The sequence below is a fragment of the Brienomyrus brachyistius genome, chromosome 11 (assembly GCF_023856365.1).
Source record: "Brienomyrus brachyistius isolate T26 chromosome 11, BBRACH_0.4, whole genome shotgun sequence".
Taxonomy (NCBI): Eukaryota; Metazoa; Chordata; class Actinopteri; order Osteoglossiformes; family Mormyridae; genus Brienomyrus; species Brienomyrus brachyistius.
The window spans coordinates 19492634-19516067 of record NC_064543.1 but is presented as its reverse complement, the minus strand read 5'-3'; the positions used below and the strand labels follow the sequence as shown (position 1 = coordinate 19516067).

Below are 23434 nucleotides of genomic sequence, written 5' to 3'. Positions count from 1 at the left end.
GTACATAACAATGAAAACTTTGAATCCTTGAAGTAAATGTATTTGATCTTTTCCCTGGCAGCGGCCTTTTCATACAGGGCCGCTATACACAATAGTTATTTTTTTTTTTACTGCCAACAGTTTGTATCAGGAGTTGGTTATTGTAAAAGAAGTAATGTGCATGTGATATTTGTATAGATTACCTACACCCTTCTGGCAGTGCTGCCATTGCAGTCAGGTCTCGCACTACGTGGAGTAGAAGTTGTCCAACTTGGCTGCAGTCAGTTTATACTGCAGCCCTGCAGCCGCCTGCAGATCTCGCTCCACGTCATGTCAGCTGCAGGCAGACCTAAGCCCAAGTCAGACGCACCCATTGTATGCCAGCAACTCGTGTTCAAGTGAGCGGGTATGTGTGTGGTGGGGGTCCAGGAATATTATATATATATATATATATATATATATATATATATATATATATATATATATATACAATTAAGAAGCTGGAAATCTGGTCCTTGTTGGGGGTGACGAAACTAGCTGTCCTTATGTGCAAATGATGCAAGCGGGTCTGCGTGGCGGCTCGGTGCAGACAGGGAATGGGTGGGCAGACGGGTGAGCCGGCCGGCTGGGCAGCGTTTTGGCACAGATGCTGACAGCCCGCTGCGCTATAATGGATGCCGTCGGCTGCTGGGATTCCTCGCGGGCCTGCCACGGGGTCCTGTGAGCAGGGGACAGCGCTGTCGAAGGAACACTGAAAACATGCACAACAAAGAGGGGGGGGGGGGTGAACAGGGAATTCCTAACGAGTAAACAGCAGCCAGTGGGTGGACGTCTACAGCCATGCCTGACCATGACCCTCGGAAGACTGGCAGGGAGGATGTGTGTCCAGGGAACCAGCAAACATTTTTGAATGGGGTGGCCAAGGATTTTCATGGGTGACACAAACACCAAAACCTTTTATTATTATTATTATTATCTAACCAGCTCTGTTTGTTCCATTCTAATGTGTTTGAAATGGAATATTGCTAATTAATTTAAAACTCAACAAGAGTAATTAGGATTAACCATATTCATTGAATTAAAAGTGTTACAAACCTGTTTATTCAGGAGCACTGCAGTACAAACGAGATGACAACGCAAACTGAGGGCAGGACCTACACACTTAACGGCACCACAGCTTTCTATGGTTTTCCTGCTGAAATAAAATCTCTACAGCCGCATTTTGGGGGTGCACGGGGGTGGCCGGAGGGGGGCCCTGCGTGTGTCCTTCCAGCAAGGGGCAAAGGCAGATGACGTGCTTATTCGGCCACTGCTTAATTACCAGTAACACAAAACAATCGTCTCCGTGCCTCTTGGCAGGATGACGCACCAAGGCCTTGTCGCTCCTGTCCTGATGTCTGTTTCTTCTCCCTGCGGTTCCTCTCCTCTTGTGCCGAAGCCAAAATGGCTGCCGCATTTTCATCCCTGCATCTGTTTTTTTTTAATCCTGCACCCCAAATAAAGCCTCCATTCCGCCTACCCATCCCTGCACCGTGTGACGCTGTTGGTTACCCCTTTTGAAGCATGACTTACAAACCCGGGGTTTTTATAGGAAGCAGCGGAAGAGGCTAGAGAAAGTCACCTGGGTTCCCCTGTGTACGAATGATGCAATGAGCTTCCTGCTCCTTCTCATTATCAACAGATGATCCAAGAATGATGCCCCCCCCCCCCCCCCCCGTGGACAGGGGCCCTAATAAAAAGGCACTTTATGCAGTTTGCATCTTCATCATGCATTTCTTCATTTGTCTGCTCAGCTTAGGCAAATCTTCTGTCAGACAATTCCTAATTCTTCCTATTGCTGATTTTCTTTTTGTGGCAACGCTAGGATACAATCACTTCATGGATGCATATAACATTACATTTAGCAGAAAACTGTAGCTAGTTAGGGGAACATGCTGCTTCTTCTAAATAAGGAATGTGTCTATTTATTTATTTATTTATTATTACAGTAGTAACTGTCCGCAGACGCGTGTTTTGAATGGCGGGGTGCAGAACTACATGTTCAGTGAGGGCCCCAACACTTCTGTTGTACTATTACAGAGAAACTGAAAAGTCAAATGGCAGAGGAGCTGTCCAACAAAAACATGCAAGGAGTTTAATCTCTTGCTCATTGACTAACCTTAGACAGTCGGATATGCCTCGGTCTGTGGGTAATCGTTTCAGCTTTAAGGAAAATGCACATCAAAATCATATTCAGCTTTATTTCTCTAAGAATGCATTGTGTTGCCGTTGCTGTGATGTTTATGTGAGACCAGAACCCAGATCAGCAGAAGCTTGAGTAAAGGTCTGCATACTCAGATCCGTCATAAAGGAATTCCATGAGTGACTCTCTTTCTGTTTTATTTGATTTAATATTGACTTTTCTTAAGGTGACCTAAATTCTTAGAATTCATATAAAGTGAAGCAGAAACATTTCAGTAAGTATGCAACTTGTCAATAGCATAGAAAAAGGTATGAATCTCTGGTATGCATGATATTTTTATTACGATAAACAGGTATCATAAGCATTTTGCGTTTTTCCAGCATGAAATATCTTTTCAATATATTTATGCTATGTGTTTCCTCAGACATCTGATCATTTCGTTTGAATGTGACATTACATTATATTTAAACCCGCATAATGCTTAGAAGACTGTGTTACAGTCTTAGCAGTTTGTCCGTTAAAGGTGTTCAGTTGTTGTGCACATCAACCACGATCCACTTCCTGTTTCCCGTTTCCCTAAGCAACCCAGGGCTGCACAGGTTATGGCGGCTCACAATGTCGGATGCCCTGCATGGCACCTGCACAACACGCATGGGAGCGTCATGTTTTATGCTCCTCAGCACCGGCAGCGCTAAGGCCTGCTGGGGAGGTTACTGTGGCAGCCAATACCAAGGCAAATTCACGCATAATGGGACTTGGGTGAAATCGGTTGGATACATGAAGTCTTTTAAACTGGGAAAACTGAATATGAAGGACCACCTTGCAGGGCAGAGAGACGGGTCACATGACGTGTCATGTTGTTCTCGATGGGGAGCGCAGACATGGAACGAATGAGAGGAGATGAATTAAAGGTGACCCCCCTGCATAGTATTTGTATTTGTGAGCCATATTTGTATACATTCTTCTTATTATTATTATTTATTTATTTTTATAATAATAACTATTTTACTATTATAAATAAAAAGGGCTACCAGCCAGGTTGTAAACATATGAAAATAAATTATAATTTTTATACGATACTCCAACCTTTAAATATAGTTGGCTTGTTTATTTGGGGAATGTGCGATTCCCCGCATTAGCTACCAGCCTTTTCCATCTGTGGCGCAGGTGTAGTGCCACACTAGCCTGGCGCGCAGAAGCCAGCTAACAGCAGCTCTTTAGGGGGCGCCGCTGACGCCGGCTGACAGCAGTGGCCGGCTCGGCATGTCAGGTGACTGCGATCCGGCCGTCCAAAAATACACCCCACCTGCCCGTTCTTCTCCAAATACCCGAGGACAATACAAACACGGGCAAAATGCACATTTGGTATCAATTGATTTCATTAAATCATTTTAAAGTGAAGCTACAGGCAGCTCAGCGGTTTTGCCATGGGGATGCTGGCTTGTGACCTGCCTGCGTGCAAAACTGCTGATATGATGACGTCTAATCGCTGTGCCATTTTTCCTGCACACATTCAGTTTTTATCAAGGCCGGTGTTGCCTGTAAACAACCCTCTCATCCAGACTGAATTCTCCTTAAAACATACTGTCTGTTTCATCATGTTTTCACAACACTATACTGTATATTTGAATACATGAAGTGAACAGTCTGATTAAGAGAGGCCTGTTAACAGTAATTTCCATCTAATCGTCTAGACTTTGCGAAAATTGGCCTAATAGCACAGATATAATCGCAGTGCGTTTTTCTTTCTTAATCCTCGTCTAATGTGTCTCACTCCCCCGAGTTGGTGTATGTTTAATTCTTTAATAGGTTCATGCTGACCCATTACTGCGGCAAAGGCAGTCATAGTGCAGTATAATGTACCCCGTAGTCCAGATTCTTACCAGAAATGCCGTTTTTGATTCCCTACATGTTAAACTATATTTTACCGGCACACCTGACAGGAAGTAGTGCATTTGTAACAAAAATATAAGGACATATTTAGAGACACGTTGGTTGTCCTCTTGGTTTTATTCAGTGCGATGAAAACACAAAGGATGAGGCTAGAACATCTGGGTCTCTCTCTCTCTCTCTCTCTCTCTCTCTCCCCCTCCCTCTCTCCCCTCTATCCTCCAGACACTGCAGTGTTTAATTTTGGTGGTGCGTTGTGTCCATCAGAATGCCCTGACACAGCTATCACACACACACAACCCCCCCCCCCCCCCCGGTCTTTTTCAAGCCCCACCCTACTCAGCAAATGTACACTCATACACTTGTTGGTCCAGAGCACTGACACCAATGACTATTACAGTGAACGTAATGGCCACACGCCCAAAAACACAAAACAAACAAACAACAAGCTCTCGGAGCTCCAGCACACGCTCATATTAATTGGAACGATTTACAGGATTTAACGCTTTTGTTTGAATCTACTCTCACTCCACACCGATACCCTGAGCCTAAGGTATTAGATAGGTAATCTCACACTTTTAGATAAAAGATATCTGTGATGTTCTGGGGCATATCGTGCCCAGGAGTGACCCAGCTTGGCAAGATGGAGTGCCATTTCCCAGCAAATTCATCATTTCGGGAAAGGTTCGTTTTATCAGCACAAAACCCCTTTTGGGTACGAGCTAAAATCACCTTCCCCGGCTACAACTTGCAAAGTATTTCACCCTCTAACAAATTACACCCTGCCGCCTCCCCCTCCCCCTCAGCCCTGCCGATGCTTTTTAAAGAGGCTTTGACTAGACACACCTGAGCTTGATAGCCCTAACGAGTCTCCAGTCAGGGGCTAATTCCACTCCGAGGCTCAGATTCGGAGGCTTAGATGAAGGAAAACAAATAAAACTCGCCGGCTTGAAACTGCATTATGACAATGACAGTAATCTGCAAGGCAGATATTGCGTGTCTGACAATCAGACAGCAGAGCTCCTGGAAGGTGTGCCAGCAGGCCTAAAATGGGCCTGAGTCAGTCTCTGCCTGCAGAACTGATGCATTCTGGGAAAATTGTACCCGGCGCTGAAAATACACACCAGAGGCAGCGTCGACCGGGGAGGAATTGGTTTTTAATCTAGCGCACAGTCAAGCTGTCTATAGAGCTTCAGTCTTCACCGTGCCTTTAAAAGTCCCGACATGTAAATCAAAAATAGTTTGGTCCTTAATGGATGTGCTCTTGCAGGTACACTCAGGCAGCTCCCCGAACGCCACGGCAACCGGCAGGCTTGTCCGCCAGATGATGTTTACAATAATGGGGAGAGGCAGTCCAATTTCGCAAACACGAAGGCGCACGGCGACATTTCCTACCCTTCCTCCGCATTTGAAAGGAGATGAGCTAGAAAACAACAATAACTTCATGTATCGGGAGAAGCAGAGGCCCAAGTAAGATGCACATCAGATGCGATTTCAGGCTGGCAGGATGCTTGTCAAAATCAAGGAATATCACCCAGCCACACGCGCAGTCGCACCCACACACACACACACACACACACACACACACACAATTCACGCGCACACACACACAGGTATATATACGACAAAAATAGACTCTTCATGCATACTGACAGCATTGAAAGAAAATCACTGCATTAACACAAAGAAAACAGCTTAGCAACTACACAGGATCGGCTGTGAAGATTCGGGTAGATTCCTAAATGTAATATTTTCCGTTTGTCTGGCATGCTACCTGCCTAGACTTTCCTTTAGACTCTTAATGCACATTAAAAAAATTAACATACAGACATTCCTCCCAGATAGTGTGTTGTTTCAAGACAAACTTATCATTTCTGGAAATATTTGTTTTTATCAGCACAAAACCCCTTTCAGGTATGAGCTAAGATCACGTTCCTATCTACACCTCGCGAAGTATTTCACCCAAACAAATTACACGTGCATTTCCACTGAGACTTTTTAAAGAGGATTTGACTACACACACCTGAGCTTGATCACCAAGCAAGTCTCCATTTCCTAAGTTTAGCATTTTCTTTCGATTTACACTTCATCTGCCTATACATCCCATATATGTGTATTATCAAAATTACCATGTCATGTTTTTCTCTCCAATCCTCCAGGCCAGACCCCCCCTATAACGACCTGCTTAAAAACATCTTATCACATCCAGCTGACAAATATTTGACTTCTTCTGTCAAATATTGCAAATATTTTCAAACAGAAGGACAAGGCGCACGCTGAGTGTATGATGGTGCACAGGCTGTGAAAGGCCACTCCCACCTCCAGCATCTTGATTAGCCACGTTTTAATGAAGTGGTGAGGTTTTTTCTCCCTCATTCTGAGGACATCTCTCCTCACTCATTCTTCCAGCTACTAAACCTTACAGGACAGTCATCTCACAGAAGCCAACCAAAGCTACCTCCGTTTGCGATACAGTAAATGAGTTTTTTAGGATAACATTCGTTGACTGAATCTGAGATTTTTCCACTAGTGAAAATCTTGCTTGTCTTCGAGGAGGGGGTCCGTGTTGGCTGTTTCGAGTGCAGCGCAAAACCCCCGAGACCCAAAGTTCATTTAATAAAACCGCAGTAAATTTCACTGACAAGGGAGCCTGAAAAGGTTAATTGGGCCATTATCAGTCGGTACTCTTTGAAGGATTTACTGACGTCCCGGACATCTTGTTTTCTCTCTTTTGCGGACCTCGCTCAGAAAACCGCACTCACTCCTGGCCTTTAGTTTATTCAAATCACTTCACATGTCGCTTATCTGGATCCAGGACTGCATAAGGTTAACATCCTTCCGACTGGAATTCTGATGCCTTACCCAAAGTGAACATCACCTTAAAAATGAGGCGGGGGCTGCTGTTAAGGTTATAGAAACTCTCACAGGATTGTCATCTTATCCTTCCCATGACCTTAATATTTCCCGTCATCTCAGGGGCATGTAATGGCATCCTTGCGTACAGTCGTGCTATAGGATTTTAACGATCAAACCTGCACCTCCACCTGTATCAGTCAGCTGCAATGTTGCCTTAGCTTGCAAGACAAAATGAGTGAATAAATCAGATTCAAGACTTTACCTTCACATGCAGAGTTAGCAGTCAGTTATGCCGTGCGATGGAAATCTCACTCTGCACATGCTTCCAGACAAACACAAATTAAACCCGTGGGTAAAGTGACATGCATGAATAAGATTTTCATAAATAAGTATAAGTACAATAAATAAATATGCTGAACAGGATGTTAGGTATTAGCCACATGGTGTCAGAAAACCTGAGAAATGCAAAGAGTGTAATGCCCTTCATGCCCAAATATCAATTTCCTAAACACATGCTATGAGGTCATTTGGTGAGCCCACATTGTACACAGCGCCCTGCAATGGCTTGGCCTTCCATATTCCCTGCTCTCGCGATGAAGCTTGCACCTTACTCAGGAAACTAACTGTTGCATTGTTTTAAATGTTATATAACTTGTTCTATTCTGCTGTGTATTTTGTTGCTAATACTATATGTGACGCTTGGACTTAGACAGCCTACTTCCAATATTTTGTTGTGCATGTGAACAATGACAGAGTCGACTGACAGGCTCTAGGCTCCCTGATCAATTCTTTACTGGATAAGCAAGTAAAAGATGGATGGATGGATGGATGGATGGATGATCAGGTAGACAGATGGATGGTTTCCTACTTCTGAAGAAACTGACATTTCAGCAGCTGACATTTCACACCTGACAACCGACACTTGGGACCATGGAACATTCTGTAAGAAATGCATACACACACACACACACACACACATACACACACACACACACACAACGCAGAGGAGGAAGGTGAGACTGCAGTAGGTGAGCGGCATACCGGCGAGGGGCCACCGGCTCCAGGCCACTAATTTGTTCGGCTCCCCCGGCAAATCAGCGGCGGTTCACATGACAAATAAGAAGAAAAAAATTAGCAGCTGTCACACTGTGATGTGTTAATTTCCTGACAGACTCGGCGCTGAAACCAATTACTGATTTAAGGGCAAAGAGAGCAGCCCTCTGCAGTGACTAATTAGGCTCCTTCCAGACTAAAAGGATAAAAGCAAAACAAGAAGATGAAGCAGGCAGGTAGTCAAGGGAGCTTCATAAAACAGACAATTTCCCCACTGCCTCTCTCTCCCCCCCCCCCCCACCCCCCCCCATACATAACCCCTACATGTTTATGTCTGAGTTTCCCCGGCGACTGGGGGGATACCCTCGTTACAGGGTCGTCACCAGGCCCCATCTAAGGGACCTGCTGTCCTGTTATACTGGTGCCTCCATTACATACTGGTGTCAGTCCATGCATCCCACTCCGAAGCGCCCGTCTTGAAAAGTGCAGCGTGATTCAGTCATGTGACCACGTATGGCTCCTTACAGCCTCGTCCTCCATGCCTGGGTGAAGGTTCATTCAATGCGCCGCGTTAACGTGCTCGATCAGTCAGTGGTTTCTGGACGTCTTATGTTTCAGCATTTCCAACGTGACGTTTTACAAAACGCTGTCAACTATCTGAATAGATGACAATAACGTCAACAACGATATAATAACTATAACAATGGCCTGAAATTTTTCACCTGACTTAAACCCCATGGAGCTGGTTTGGGATAAAATGGATAGAGGAGTGTAAGCTACACAGTCAGCTAGTGCACATCATTCGCGGATCTTTTTCCAACGGTGTCAGGATGAACTTTGAGAAAAAATACCTTGATTAATTAATAGTCCTTATTTAATAGTACGTCAAGACTTTGTTCAGCTTTAATCACTATAAAAGTTGGCTGTTTTGATGATCGAAGATTGAACTTGTTTTTTTTTTAATTATGTAGGTAGTGTTTGTCATTTATTTAATATTTCACCTTAATTAGTTGCAATTCTCTACCTATTTTCTTTTGTATGTCGCTCTTATTATGCTCAAACTGCAATGAGACATAAGAAAGTGTTCCAAAACTTTTTCATAAACAAGTACACACACACGCACACACACACAGGCTGGTAATTATATCACTGTGGGGACTCTCCATTCATTTCTATGGGGAAAACTCTAATCCCAACATGACAACCTTAACCCCAATCCAGCCCCAACCTTAACCATAAGTAACCAATCAAAATACAAGACTTTTGGCATTTTTAGTTTTTTCACTGCATTCACAGATCTTTGCAAACATGAAATATGGTTCCCTCAACGTAAAAAAAAAACATATAAACATAATACACACACACAAACACACAACACATAGCTTCTCTTCAAGAAAATTTAAAGTAGTTTAGAAACAAAAACAGAGAAGATATGCCCCACGAAGGACTGGCATTCCATCCTTGCACCCATTGTGGACAGGGCTGAGCTTCAGACCCTCCTGTGTCCTTGACCAGGATAAACATTTGCAGGATGGATGGAGGGAAGGAAGGATGGATATATGGGTGAGACGTTTTTTTACCATTGATGTAAGAAGTACATTAACAAGAAGCCTTGTAACTCATGCTTGTAGCTGTAGCCTCTTGATTTGCAGCTAGCAAATAAAAATATCCTGTCTATAAAAAGTACTTCTGCCTAACAGTAAAGATTTCCTGTATTACTGTAACGAATCCTGACAGCATGTTTTAGGTACCACTTTACTGGGTACATGTGGTGGTGAAAAAACGGTAGAGTCGGGAGAATGTAGGCTAGGGTTAACGAGCGAGACGGTGCCGGTTAGCGTTTAGCGTTAGCGTTCCTTAAAAGGATAAGACACGCACAAGTGCTGGCAGTCAGGATAGAGAGAAACAGAACCTCCATTTCCAGGCAGGTTCATTGTGCTTTGTCCAACTTGGGTGTTTTCAAGGTGCTTCACATTCTACTTAGCAATCACGGTGAGAGCTTTATGCAGGGGTGGGTTTTCCATTTCTGGGGCCACACCCCCCCCTCTCCCCCTCCCTCAGATGTTTCAAAAATTAAAGAAAGATTGCTAAAAAGTATGATGATTGTAGCTAGCTAGCTGGTTAGCAGAACATACCACTTCTGCATCTCCTCAATGAGGAATGTGTCTATTTAATATTTATTGTAGTGTAGTTTAGTTTATTGTAGTGTTTGCGGCCAACAGGGGGCCCCATGCAGATGCATGGTTTGAGTATCCAGCGTCTACTCAGACCATATTATGGGGTTTATACACACAACTGCACCATCATCCTGGACGTGGGCGGGGTCCCTAAGGGTTCCAGTGGATGAGCATTAAAACACGAGTAAAACACGTGAGTTAATCTGCCCCCCCCCCTTTCCTTAATGCGTGTCCAGTCACCCATAGCAGACAGACGAGCGTCACATGATTTATCGTAGTGACCAGTGGCTGCGTCTCGCAGGCTAATGACACATACTCTAAAGTCATTGATTTGTATGAGTGCCCCCCCCCCCCCACTCTACATCTATCACAATCAAATGTAAGAGTTTGCTATTGGGGGAGGGGGGGGGTCTTGTTGGATATGGGGAGGGTGAGCCCTGGGGCTGTCCAGTCAGGACTCATTTACCCCTTCCTTAAAGTATAAACTCCTCTATTTATGCGAGCTGCTTGCCAGCTATCAGGCTGCGATTCAATAAGCGAGACTGAGGAGTGACAGCTACAAAGCTGTACTACGTACAATAACGCGTAAACATTGCAGTTTATTACTATCATCCGTGGAAGTGTGTCAGTGGATTCCTGATTATTAAGGCTGTTCTGTGTGTAAAGGGTTGCATTGTGGAAATTCTTATGCTGCTTCTTTTTCCACTGGCTCTTGGACTCTCATCATCTCCAGATCCCACCGCTCTTGTCCATCCTGGATGTAACTGTGACACTGTACTGCTGTGCCGTTTGCCCCTCCTTCAAGCCTGGGACAGGTGTGAGGGATGTTCCCGTCCTCTTTATCTGATTGCCAACCCCCCCCTCGGTCTGTTATACCCAACAGCATCTCACTGCCCACAGACTGCTCCCTGAACAGCCTGGAGGAGACAGTTCAGAGGTGGCAGGAGTTCCGGAGGGACAGCTGGAGGTTTACATTACCTACTTTGTTAACTACGAGGCCACTGAACAAAAGGCCTGGTATCCTGCATCCTCCACCGTGCCTTTTGACTCTCTCTTTACATGGGGAGACTGCAATCCCATGCTGCCCCGCTCCCCAACCCTCCACCCACGCAGTCCAGCTGAGCAACGCAGAGTAACATCACGCTTTAATTACCGTACATACTCATTATTATCATTAGTGCTTATTAGCGGTAATAACAGCTGCAATAACTATAACAATTTTATTAATTACAAAACGCTACCAGTCCGAATCGACATGACGCTCACATCGTGGTGCGCCCTGTCTGGCTGCTCCCAGAATGCCCTTGTAATGGGATGGGCAAGGCTGCCACCACACTGCCTTTGATCACATGACCCATGAATGGCCTCTGGGTGTCCGCTTTGAATGGCCACCCCTTGGAGGCTTAGAGCTGCCATACTCCAAACACGAACTCGCGTCTAAGAATAGGACACTTTCAAATTCTGCCGCCGCCAGTATTCTCATTTCCAAAATGTAATCCTGGTAAGAAATGTGCCTGTTCACTTTCTGACGCCCCCCCACCAAATGGAGTGACAAGCGCATCTCTGGCACGACCATGGTTACGGTGTGTTTCTTAGCCATCTCTCAGATGTTATATGGCGGCCATTAAGCGAAAATGAAGTAGGGGGGGGGATGTCTGCTGGCCCCCCTAGCAGCCCTGTCCACACTGTCATCCGCAGCTAATCAACTAATGATGGCTGAAAATGAGCAAGGCCACCCCCGATAAATCGCTCAGATGGTAATGCCTCCCTAGCTTTACTGCCCATCTTGCCCCCCCCAGTAAATTAATGCTGCCTATGGTTATTACAATAGCACCGCGGTGGGAAGTCGGCTCACTTTGGGTCCTTCTAACATTTTATCTCAGCATTTATTTAATATAAAATAAATGTGGATTTATTGACATATCTAAATGTCTTTGATCCTATCATTTCTCCTTCAGGGTGGTCCGATTGGGAAGCGAAAGAGGTCCTCGTTTGGTCCGAAGGGAGTTTGTGCTCGCTGGGGGGGGGGGCGATGGTGGAATGGATCTGTGTGCAGATAAAGTCTCAGGAAAAAAAAAACAAAGTTACAGGAACTCTGTTGCTAGGCAACCAGGTCTTAAAGAACGCCAAAGCTGCTGAGTCTCGGGGTAATTAGAAGGGCTGATTGTAGTGTGCGGGTACGTTTCAGGAAGAAGAGGTTTCATTCACTTTTGGTATCCACTCTGCAGAGAGTCACGTGTCATGTCACTTTTAGGGGGAGGTGACTCAGCGATTTGTTCACAGGTGAAAATATGACTTTGGGACCGCAGGCTGTGCTCGTTCGTCACAGATCCAAACAAACCCGTTTCTCGGTCACAGTCGGAAAAGCATAAAAAGATGGAAGCTGGATTTGATTGTGCTATGAATCTGTGTTCTGAAAACAACTTTAAACGAGACTAAAGGTTCTACGAATAATTTCAAAGTCCTACATACACAAACAAGATCCTAAATTTCCTAATACAAAACTATTCACATTTGTCATCACCTTTCTAAACCAACACATACTAATATTTTTCTGACTGGGTGTGTATTTACTGACACACACACACGCAATATATATGAAACAGTACAATTTTGAAAATAAAATTAAAAGTAATTAAGCATTAATAGTTACTATTATTGTTTGCTGATAGACTGTTCAAACTGTTTAAACTATGTTTTCAAAAACTGTATGAATGACAAGGTACAAAGCCTATAAACCCACATGAAAAGTTCATGATTTCTACTATGAAATGTTATAATCTGAACTGCATGGCTGCCAAAAACCTCTAACTAATATCCCAAATAATAACAAGGGGTCACTCCTTTAGTATTACGGTTCCCAGAACAAGAGCTTCTGTAATTTGAGACGGTCTCCCAGTGCACCTGTCAATTGCGTAGCGAATCGGAGAAACGACTCCAATTAATGTGGCTGGACTTTACTAATAAGGTGTAAAAAAATGTGGGCCAGACAAACACCTCCAGGAAATAATGAGATCCTCTCATCGGAGCCTCTTATTGCCTCAGATTGATTCAGCAGAGAAATACGAGACATTCTGCATTTTCTCCCTACTGAGAAAATACAGGATAAATTAAAAAGACTCTGCTCTCTGCTCGCAAAGGCAAGTGCAGACCGACAGCTCAGAACATGCCTTTCGTTGTCTGAAACTTGGGCTTAAACAAAAATAAGTTAACAAACACCTAGGGCGGTTGATAAGCAGGGCAGCCCCCAAAGCAGCTTCGTCCTGACTGTGAACGGTTAGGAGATATCTGATATCCCCACTGATAAGTTACCCTACTTGATTTCATGTGGAAGTGCGTGTTTGTTTGAGGGGAGGGCTTTGCGGTTTATTCTGAGTCACAAGTCGTGCCTCTTAAATGCGGAAACACAGCAGTCACTGTTGCCTGAAGGACTGAATTTACCTCTTCATTGGATCAGTGAATAATATGTAGATTCACGTGAGACACAGAGAAAAAAAAACCAAGATGTTATTAAATTTAAATATGCAATTAGAGCATTTGTGTCTCTCTTTTACTATTCTTTGGTGAGAAAAGGCTGAGATAACAGGCATCAATGCTCAAAATGATTCTGAAAGAGAAAATAATTCTAATAAATCCATGAATACTATTTTTGAAAATGCATTAATCTGCAGCTCCCTCACCTCACATCATTTCTCCTCTAAATCTCCCAGTCGCACCAAAATTAAAGCCCCTGTCTGACTCTTTGTAAATGTATTTCTGTCAATATAAGAGATATAAATAGATTGGAGACAGTATCCATTCATAAATCTACCTGAATATTTAACAAGGGTCTTTGGAACAGGGGCGGGAGGAGCGGCGGGGGGGGGGGGGGGGGGATGGGGGGGTGAAGTTTCAGCCGAGTTGATCAATTGTCGGAGTCCTACCTCCATGTTCAGAAAATTACAAATTGGAATCGTGGAATCAAGCAGGGACTCCTGGCCAGAAACGGCACGGTCACTCGAGCTGATCCAAGAAGAAGGTAAGCAGGGGAGACAGAGAGTCCGTGTTTTGGAGCCCCGGCACAGTCATGGTTTAAATTAGCGAAAGGAAATAACAAAAAGATTGAGCTGTGCATTCAGGATGCCGGCTGCCCATCTTGAGAGAGTTAATACATACTACGTCGGCCCCGATAATCCAAGGCGCTCTCTGCCTTGCGTGCACGAGAAACGGATCTGTTACCTTTTACAGTTTGCATAACAGGTCTCACTTTTGTCATGTTTGTCTAATAAACAAAACGTGTTTTGTGTTTTCTGATTTTGGGAGAGGAATCGCTCACTGACTCAGGAATCTGAAACAGACACGAAATGGCATGACGCTCTTGGTTTAAAACGCATGCGTCTCTCGCCAGGGCGGTTTGCTGTTACACTCAATGCCAAAAAACCCAGACGGATAATTCTATGCTAATTTAACGACAACGCTGTCCTGTGAGCCTGTGTGCCTACATCCATCTGTTTCAGAAATGACACTAAATAACAGCTTGATAATATGTATGCAGAATTAGCTGATCTAAGCCTGCATTCCAGAGAATTTAGGTTACGGGCCCCTAATTTTATTACTAACGTAATTAAAATGACAGTTTAATCTTGTCAAACAAGCCGACTGGACGTGCCGACGGAAAGCTGCAGTAACACATGGTGCACATTTTGTTTTATTTCTTCTTCTTTCATCGTTTTATCTCATCTTGGCTGATGCAACCAGCGAAAACAAGGAACAGCAGGTCTGCCCTTTGCTACAGAAGCGTAGAAAAAAATGGATCCTTTCACATGTTGACCTTCCCTGTCTCTCTCATTCATACATTTCTGAGCATCATAGAGGGACGTCCGGCACAGTTTCCGGGTGATGGGCTGATTAATGCTCTCGTATCTCACACCAGGTCCAAAGCCACGCCTGCCTTGACTTTATTTTAATTCTAATCTATTATGTTGTATATTAGAACCGCAAGGCTTTTCTTTCTATAAGAATATTTTAAAGTTTTAGCTACCACTGCTGCGTACGAAAGATCGGCCCATTTCGATATTCCGCCAGCCCCTTCCCAAAAGCCTTCATTTTGACCCGGAAAATCCAACCCAAGACACACCGACCCCGAGCCCTCGAGATCACGCCGGTCACCTTGCAGGTGCTCCCTGTTCCTCAGCAGCCCGATCTCTGTGAAACTGTGCTTGGCATCTGCACAGTAGGCCACGGGACGCAATGTGCGCCTGGGAGATAGTGACGAATAAAATATGTATTAGTTCCCACAAACTGCTGCCGTTTGATACCCCTTTGGAGGAGAGATAGATCTGAATCTACTTACTGGCTCGCAATCTCACGCAGCACGGCAATGGGAGCGTTATCGTGAAATATGAGAGAGCTACTTTTCCCCTTCGTTAATTTCTCTCATTCTCTTGGCTCTTTTGTGCACGGCCCTTTCGGACTCAACTTCCTTTGCTTTTTTCCTCCCCTACCCCCTCCCTCTCTTTCTCTGCCGTTTTCCTCTTCTTGCCTCTTTTTTACTGACAAGTCCACGGTTTCCTACAAAGAAAAGCCAGCATTAATTAAGACAGCGGCAGCTGTAATTTTCTTGGGAAGTAAATTTCTGCACAACTAAAGGTTACGGGGACCTTTCCACTGTCAGGATTTACTACAGCCTGTGAATGGTAATGTCCCTAATGAAGACATGCTCTCTCAGTCTCCGAACTTAAGAAAGTATCACCAGAAGGAGAAGAGGGGAATAGGGAGAGAGAGAGATAGAGAGAAAGAGAGAGAGAGAGAGAGAGAGAGAGAGAGGAAGAGAGAGAGGAAGAGAGAGAACAGCATGACGAATACATTTGCAGCTCCTGCATTAATTCAGGGTCTAGTGCTCATTATAATTAGAATATTTGGATAGCTTTATACTTTCACCAAGACCATTGTTGTTACAGAATAACCCTGGATTTTCAGCTATTATTATTTAAAAGGCAGAATTGGCATGTTGAGCTTGTGTTTCCTTATTGATAACCCTGCTGGGAAGGGCCATTTACAGAAATAAATTATATTTAATTAATAGAAATAATCGAAGTTATGTCGATGCAAAGCAGGACGACTTTCTTGGGTATTTACAGGTGATGTTCATGCACACAGGTATGATAAATTCAGGATCGTCTGCGCGGCAAGGCAGGTCTTGTTCAGCTGACGGGATGTCTCCTATCATCCCTCCATGAGTTAATCACACAATTTATCTGATGAAATTCCGCGTTCCCATTCCACGGCTGTGTCCGCTTGGAATCTGAAGTGCCATGTGCAGAATTAGCACCCAAACGTGACGCTGTGAGCCCTCTTTGGGGTTGCAGCCTCCAGCTGGCCTGGTATAAACAGCCAGGACTGTTAGCATCTCTAATGTACATATACAGGGACTCCTGCCTGCATAATGACTGCTTAAACATGCAGATAACACAGAACTGCGTGGTGCAACAGGCTCGGCGTGGCGAGGCGAAATCTCACAAAAAGACCTGGATAAAAGCAGGGGTTCAGAGCTGGCAGATTAAAAAGCACCTGCAAAGTGATTCAGCTGGGAGGTGGAATCGTAGACTATAGGTCCTGCAGGGATGAGATGTCAGCAGCGTCCTTTGGGGGACATTTGGGAGGCACAGTCTCTGGTGAAAAACAACAAAACAAAAACAAAAAATGACATTTTGAAGTATTAACTTTGCAGAATTCAAAATGATACACTTTGAGGACGTGTAACGTCTGTACAAGCGTGCCGAACTTCAGTCACCTGGTTTTAAATGGGTTATTTGTACATTAATGTCATTCTGACATGCGCTGGCAGTCTTTTAAGAGAGAGAGTCAATCAAAGACAGGTGACACGCATAAAGGCCAAAGCAAAACCAGGTGACAGGCAACATGATCCGAGTGCACAAAATCCGAAGGGTCGTAAATCCCAAGGACTGATTTATTGCTGGATCTACTTCAAAATAAACAGTGCTACATGGATGCTAGTTGGGGTGTGAATCAGAACAAAAGAAGCTTCCACAACATCCAGAAGAAACAAAGAGTGTTTGGGATGATTATCTGAGCAGGATGGCGGTGGAATATACTTTAGATTAGCTAAATTATTATCAAATGTTTCCAAAATTCTTCTGTCCATTTGAAACACTGAACAATAGTCAATGGTTAGCAAACAGATGGGTATTCAACATAAACTAAAAAAATTCAGGGTGAACCATGACCACCAAGGATAAATGATAGATTTGCTGCCTTCACAGAAACCCAGATAGATCAAAACTGGTTGTGTCACTTTGGCTCTACAACCAGACTACATCAACAAGTAATTGTGGCCCCACCTTATACCAGCCAATACTGGGTGTTCCACCTTGCTGTTAATTGAAAGCTTTACTTTTTTTTTTCAATTAGCAAAGCACACACGCTGAAAATCAAAGACACTCATTGCAGTTGGTACACAAGAGCTCTCTACCACAGCTCTAAAGCAGGGATCTAGAAAGGTCTTTAAAATAGGCTTTGAGTTCTCACATAATGGATGTCCAAGTTCATATAACTGAAGAGGTTGAAAAAAAAGCTGGTCTTTGCGGTGGATATGTTGAGAGATTATTTTAGTTAAAAGATCAATGACATCGTCTGAAACAAGCGGACTGAGAGCTGAGGAGCTCCTGAGGAAGGGAAAGTAATATTTAACCTCAGGCTAGAGAATAATTTCACTTTCTCCTGACCAGTTTAAAAAATACCCTGTGTCAGATGGAGCAGATTTATACAAATTAATGGCCTTTAGTTCAATCTCCAGCACGGAGTTATTAATTGTTAAAGTGCATATATTAAATAAAATGAGTAAAAGTAATTTTAATAAATTATCCTCTCCAAAACCTGTTTTAAGGGATTGTTGCTTTCACTGTCTGTGAGGTATTGATAACAATCTGACAGGAAGGACAAAAAAGTAAAATAATAAACTCACAATCAGAGCACAGTGACCTGCAGGACTATCTGCCGTTAATATATATATAATTTCCCCTTGTTTAAATGCTCCTTTGACATGCTGCTTGCTCTACCACCCTCAATAATAAGGCTGCTCCCCACCTCTCCTGGTGAGGTACTGTTGAGCCGTGGATCTCCTGCTCCGGATTTACACAGCTCCCGTTGTTCCACCAGTAACTTGGGGTCGAGGACCCGCATTTGCCATCCTGAAGGTGAGACTCCAGTTGTGGTAGGACCTGTCCCTGATCACAGTGCCCAACTCTGAAGACAGAGGGGGGGGGCTGTGTGTGACTCTTGCCTGCAACACTACATGTCTACAGCTAGAAACAAGACTTCTGCACAGAGGGCTGTTGGTTCAAGAACATCGGTTCAGGTAACTCAGGCAAACATCTAGCAAAAGCCCTTATGCTTTCCAGTTCAGCTTAGGACAGCCTACAGGCTTTGGTAAAATGGCCCATACGTGCTGTAGTGTAGCTCAGCTGGTTAGCACGCTGTCTGCGATCAAAAGGTCAATTCAAATCCAAGACTCAACCGAGTGATGCCACCATTGGCCCCCTGAGCAAGGCCCTTAACCCCCCATTGCTCCATAGGCCGTCTGACCCCACTTTCTCAAAAATGTAACTAACACTTTTGGATAAAAGTATCAGTTAAACAAAAATAAGGCATTTGTTAATTTCCTGCATTTTGGGGAAACACTACAATCAGAATAGTGGATTTTTTTCTTGTTGTTTTTCTGTCTGTCCATGTCATTGTGACTCTCCCTGTTACCCGCCCCCCCCCACCCCAAAAACAGAGAGCTAACTATGGCATGGACAGCCTCTTTGGGTGAGGCGGGGAGAGGTGGGCAGGCTCTGTCTCCAGTCTGGCCTACAGAGAAGGGGGCGATGTGCCACTGCAAGGCAGTTGCTGTAGCGATGAGAGATGGGCACAGGTTCCGTCCCATTCAGAAATGCTGTGTGCATGTGGGGGGGGGTGGCTGTCACGGCAACAGTGCATCAGGGCATTCCTCTCCAGCTGCCATGCTCTGCTGTCCCACGGAGTTTTATTAGCATTATGAATGAAGCCCCCCCTGTGCCCCCCCACCACACACACACAGCCAGTCTCTTTGCCTGTCAGAGCTTCAGATTTAAAAGCTGCCCTCTCCAACTGAAGAACAACAACAGGCGAGGGCAAAAAATGTGCCCCCACTAGTGGTGGGTGTTTATGCAGCCCCTCATTCATCCTGCAGGGTGCCATGCGCACTTTGATTCATTGTCCAGGCTTTGTTTTGGTGCGGCCCGTATGCCTTATCGGCAGTGTCTGTGCCCTAAGGGGGACAAGGGTCCGTGTAGACGGGGAGTGGGAGGGCAGGCGACATGCTGGGAGCAACGGACCAACGCGCAAACAGATGGGCGCGATGCCTCAGAGTGCGGCAAGGCGACCCCCCCCCCCCTGCCCACAGGGTGAGCGCCGTCTTGGCATGCTAATTCCCCATTATGCGGCAGATAAAGCATCACGGAGGAGGGGAAGCTACGAGATTCTCCGACAGAAGGAGGGCGAACGGGGGGGGGGGGGGGGCGGTCGGGGCCCAGCACGTCACATCTAGGACAACAGGTGACAGAGCCTCTGACTCCCCATACCCCGAGGACGCCATTGCCCTCATGCTTCACGAACGTCCCAGGAACATTATTTGTTAGCTGGGAGTCCCCCCCCCCCCCGCCCCCACCACACCGCATCTGCTGACTTTCCTAAATTAGATCATTCTACCTTACCACCAGGCACTCCTACTACAATACCTGCCGTTCGCTTCATTAACGCCATTGTGTTTGGCTTTTTGGTTGACTCAAATAAAGGTGCAATACAAAAACGTCCAGGGCCACTTCAGAATCAGGTAAGAGCTCTTGCCTGTTACAGGATGAATGGGGAATCTCTATGGACATCTGCAGGTCATTTAACATCAGGCAAACAGAAACGTTTGGGTGAGACGTGAGCACCGACTCCTCAGTGAGTACAGAATCTAGAGTAAATAATGTTAGTCACTAAGTTAACATTTAAATTATGTAAATGGGGTTGAGGTTTAAGCTACTTTTGAGCTACATCTGTTCAGTCTGAATGAATAGGCTGGAACTGAAACGTGGCGATACATTAACCGAAGCCCTCATAACATTTTTTAAAAATCTGCTTATTTCTGCTACATTTCTGTGCTCACAGTCATATTTTCCATTCATTTGCATCTCATTTGCATAATATTTCAGAAAGGGCAGTGGCATCCACTTAAGCAGAGAACCTGTAATTTTGTTAGGTCACAAACCAAAGTGTTTAACTTGCAACTGACAATAATGTATGCGGTGATGGCTGTGCACGCTGAGGGACAGAGGGAGCGAATCTGTATATGGTGGCCGTGTGATCGTCCTGGGAGGGGCCAGTGATGGACAGACAGCGCTAAGAACCAATCAGGGGCCTTGAAGATGGCATGGAGCAACACACTCGGGTGTCTCCTAAGGTCATGGCACCTACTGTTTTAAAGGACGGCCTCAGTGACCCCAAGCATTCGACAAGCTACTTTCCTCTTGTGACCTTTCAGCCTTAAGAATGCACCAGGGCTAAGGTCTGCTGAGGTTGGAGTACCTTTCGTTTTGAAGGATGGTCTCAGTGACCTGTGTACCATTTGGCTAGCGAGAGATGGGGCTGGGTGCCTCACCAGGCTGTATTGTATATCCAGGGCTGATGTTCCTGTTTTGCAGCCTTTCTGCCTAAAAATGCTCCAGTATCCCTGGGTCCATACAGCCTCGTGGCACGGCTGCATGCCCTTGAAGCAAACAGACGTCACGGGTTGCTCCCGAGACCTGCGCGGTAAATTACCTGCATAAAGCCAACGGTAATATTATAAACAACAGAAATAAACGAGAGCCTTTAGGTGGCTCTTAGGACGAGCTGCCCGGCACGTTACATAAATCACCCTAATGCCCAACTAAAAAGTGTGCATGCTTTAATAAGGAGGGAGAAAGGGCTGAAATGCCAGGCAGAGCCTGCTGCACATACCAACAACACGCACCAAAAACACACACTAACAACACACACTGACACAAACACCACATCCCTTCAACACACTGAAGCACACAGCGACATTATGCCCTGACAACATGCACCAACAACATGCACCGATATTATGAACCAACAACACGTACACCAACCAACACACCCAAACTATGTGTATTAACAGCACGCACAAATAACACAACAACAACACACATTGACACACACACCAACACACAAACAACATGCATCAACAACACATACCAACACACACAAGCAACATACCCCTTCAACACACTGACAACACATACCAACATCATGTCCCAATAACACGCACCAACACACACTACCCACATGCCCTAATAGCACTCCCTTACAACACACACCAACAACATCCCCTGAAACCCTGCAACTACAACATGCACAAACAATAAACATCATACCCCAGTAACACACAAAGATAACTGGCCCCAACATACACTGACAGCACAACCTAACAACATAGCCCAACAACATTCCCCAAAAGCACGCACCGACAACAAATGCCAACAAAACGCCCTTACAGCACACAACGACAGCATGCCTCAACACGCACCAACACCCCCTGACAACATACACCAACAACATGCAGAAACAACACACCCCAAGACAATGACAATAGGCCTTGACAACAGACAGCAACAACATGCCCAAACAATATTCCCCAACAACACGTACCAAGAAAATGTCCTGACAACACACACCAACAGCACACCCAAAGAACACGCCTCAACACTTCGGCCCAACAACATGCACCGACAGTAGGCACAGACACCTCCTACACATTCAGGGATCATTATAGACCACAGGCTTTCGTTTAGACCCAAATCTGTGGACGAGGAAGTGGTCCAAAGAACCGGGACAGCATGATCTACCAGGAGCGATAACTTTACTCTGGGTCCACAGCGCCCTCGCACAGCACTGAATTTCAGAAAAATTAAGCACCAGGACGACACATTTATGAATTTTTTATTGAACGGTTGTACGGTTGAAAAACACAGGGATTGACTCATTCAGAAGACGGGTTTGAAAAGTTTTGAGGTGTGGACCAGCACAGGAATTCAAGATGACTGGTTACCAAGAGATTCTACTAGAATGGGAGCGGGGGGGAGATGGGGGGTGACGTTCAGCAATCAGTACTAATTACTTCGTGCCAAGTGCGCAGCGACAATAAACAAACAGGAGGCGCTGAGCAGGCCGTCCCGGCCTCTGATTAAACACGGCGCATCCTGCAGATTTGTTACCAATACACACGCGGTGCCCTTAAGCGAGTGACGGCCTGTCATACAGCGAGGGCCGGAGACACTTCGGATATAAATCCAGCCAGCAGATAAGGAAGCCGCGTAATAAATTAACTGCCGCATATAAATTGTTAAGAGCCTCCATTTTAATGCCGGTCATTATTCAACAAATTTTTCTAAGAAATGCCAAATAGGCAGGAACAAGTAATTAGGGGAGAAAAGTGAAACTGTCACCCTTAATGGTTTACTCTGTCGCTTCACCTTATTGCAGGGGTGGGGGCGAACGGCTGGGTGCAGGTGTGGCGGGGGGCAGGGAGGGGGTCTGCTGTACTATTCAGGAAGGGAACGCTCCAAATTTTGGGTAGATGTGGCCACCATACACGCCAAGCCACCTCTTTAATGACACAAACATTGGGGCGGGGGTGACTTCCTCATCTTCCTCGTCCTCCAGTGCCACCTCTCCTCTCCGATCGCCCAGGCCTCAATAAATCTGAAATCACAGGGGATATTGTTAGTGTTCACCCGGCATTATTAAAATGAAGGGAAATTTATGGATGACACTTTGTAACAATTAATTAGGAACTGTTGATTAATAAAGTAAGTTCGTTATTCTCCTGAAACCTAAGCGGCAGCGTGAATTTGTCAGATGGATCATTTTATTCATTATTTTTGATTAATGCCCCCGGATTCTCTGACTCTGGTAGAAGGAGAAGGAAAAAAACATATCCACTATGCAAAATCATAAATAGTGAATGAGTCTGTGTACAGTTAACCTTGGCCATGGCACAGAGATTTCTGCGGGGAAATGTGCTTATTCGGCAAATAAATTGCTGTAGGGATTAAAAACCAAATTGGGCGAGTTTGATGAACATCACCTCTCTAGACCTGTCTGTCTTCTCCCAATGCCCATGATTAATTAGTTTGTTTAGACACTCAGTCCAGTGAAGCAGAGAGAGTGGGGGGGGGGAACTTGGACTCTGATAAGGACAAGGGAAGAAAATACTGTTTTTTTCTGCCCT

The 23434-nt window shown here is 45.0% G+C and overlaps 1 long non-coding RNA gene across 1 annotated transcript; it reads right to left on the bottom strand.

The window, feature by feature from the left end:
• Positions 1-690: 690 nt before the first annotated feature.
• LOC125751487 (uncharacterized) lies at positions 691-15487 on the bottom strand. The gene is made up of 3 exons (XR_007400635.1): positions 15470-15487; positions 15286-15374; positions 691-730 (listed from the first exon to the last, which is right to left on the bottom strand). It is a non-coding gene; the product is annotated as an uncharacterized LOC125751487 (long non-coding RNA).
• Positions 15488-23434: the final 7947 nt, after the last annotated feature.